The following is a 2241-nucleotide window of genomic DNA, read 5'->3' as shown; positions in this document are numbered from 1 at the left end:
GAGCGATGATCTGACTCAGAGACTCTGTATGTGAGACTTTTGTAATGTAGCTGTTTGCGCTCATTTGTGTGGTTTGAAATATTATGAGATAAGATGCTTAAAGTGGGGGGCACACTCAGAAAAAGCATGCGCCTCCGAATTCTAACCGCTAAGTGAAATTAAGACGCTAGATTGTTGCAACAAGAACCGGCAAAAAGAAAACAACAAGCACAAAAGAGCTCCTTCGGCGCGCCGCCCCTCCGCCTCGAAGGCGCCGCGCTATGCTGACCAACCTCCTCGCATCCATCGCTGAGCGACATCCAGAAACATTGAGAGGAAAGTGTGAGTCACTCCCTAGTGGCGTCACGTGTCGCCGATAGTTCGAGGGGAGTCTTGGCCCTTCCGCAGCTTTGGCTGTGTAGCGCCCCGACGAAGCTTCTGGAGGAGGGCCGAGCGACATTTCAACGAAGCAGGACGTGGGTCCTTGCGCTCCTGTTCTCACCCTGATTCTCGCTCCGCGCTTTTTGCGTGCAGCCCTTTAAGGACTACAAATGGCGCCTCATAGAGGCAACCGGAAAAAACCATCGCAGCTGGACGCTCTCATGGCTTTCTCGGCATCAACATCGGTGCCAACCCAACAGCAAGAGTCACAATCCACGCGCTCCAAAAAGAAAACGCAGCCTCAAGAAGACCGCAGTCATCGCACTGCCACCCTCTCCCCGTATTTGAGCGAAGCGAAAGTGACAACCGGTGCTTCCTCGTCTCGTTCCACGTTCGTGGCTTCTTGCAAGAAAAAAACCTCCCAGCAGCAACACCTCCTCTCGCCTCTCCATCACCGCGGTTGCCGAGCAATAGGCGCCCGCCCCGAGTGCACCACCCGTGCCTTCAGGCATATACATCACCGCGCCCCGATTGCCGCCACTTTGTCGTTGACCTTCCTCCGTCTGACCGTGCGGCCACCATCATCTTTGGGCCGCTAGAAAAGAAGGCAAACTTCCTGGCTGCGTCAGAGAATGTGATTGCCGCCTTTCTCTAGGGGCTCCTAGCAACCCAGAGTGCGGGTGAGTTTTTGGCGCAATCTTGTTGCAGTCCACATCCACCATACCTCCGATCTGCCCACCCTACTTCAGGTCGGCACGATTTGCGAGACCAAGGTTCGGGCCAAACAACTCGACCGGATATGTTGCTTTATAAGCAAAGGCACTTTGTTTGACTCCGCCAGCCCCGGCATCTGCAGGGCTCCCATTGCGGCCACTTCGGGCACGCAACAGCCACCTGCTCGCGAGACGAACGGTCCGTGCGCGGCGGCATAAAGCACGCCCCAGGAACATGTGCAGCACACCCTCGCTGCATAAACTGTCGCAGAATCATCCAGCAACCAAGCCATGCTGCCTGTCCTGGCAACTCCAGCGCAAGGCCGCGGTCATCATGGCCTCAACTGACGGCACCTTGAGTCACCGCCAAGCCCTGGATCATGCTAGGGCCCCTGGCAGCTGCGCTACCATCATCAAGGGACACTCCTTCCGAGATGCGCTCACCGGTACCGGCGGCACGACCTCGGAGGCCGCCCCTGTTCCCACAACGAGTGCGCCCGTCGTCCCCACATCAAGGACGACACCCTCCCCCTCATCCACATCGCAGCCGGCCCCTGCGGCCGTCACCCCATGAACACAACTACGCACCACCCGCTTCCTCCAAGCCACCGTCCCCTGCCAGCCCCATGTCGGCCACCACAATTAACTTTCTTGTGCAGTCAATACTTTCTGTGCTCCCGCTCCTCCCATTGGGCTGTGAGCAGCGGAAATTAGCTGCTGTTTCCACGGATTACGCCTCCAAAGAGCTCCAATCAGTGGGCATAACCGGGCTTCCCAAGTGAGTTTGGAGATCCCTACTCTTCTTCCTGCCAATGTTTAACTGTGCACATCACTGCACACCAGGCTTTCTCGGCGGTCTTCTCGATCTACTGCGTGTTTCGTGCGTATTTTCCTGCACGCGTACGTGCAGCGGATCAAATGCGCCATCTTTTTCTCATTCTTCTCTTACTTTTTTCTTACATTCCTCTTTTATTCCCACTACCCAGTCTCTGTGCTAACCTGTTGAGGTGTCATGTAATGATAGACAGTTAGGGCGGCACTTTTCTCTTCCTTTCAATTACATACTAATCAATTGGAAGCTTCTGAAACCCAGGACGAACGTATATAAAAGGGCAGTGGATGTTGGTGAGCAGGAGATGAAGAGTTTTCCACCATCGGGAGAAGGCTT

The sequence above is a fragment of the Rhipicephalus microplus genome, chromosome 3 (genome assembly GCF_043290135.1).
Source record: "Rhipicephalus microplus isolate Deutch F79 chromosome 3, USDA_Rmic, whole genome shotgun sequence".
NCBI classification, from domain to species: domain Eukaryota; kingdom Metazoa; phylum Arthropoda; class Arachnida; order Ixodida; family Ixodidae; genus Rhipicephalus; species Rhipicephalus microplus.
The sequence above is the reverse complement of the archived record's forward strand: the minus strand, read 5'-3'. Positions refer to the sequence as shown.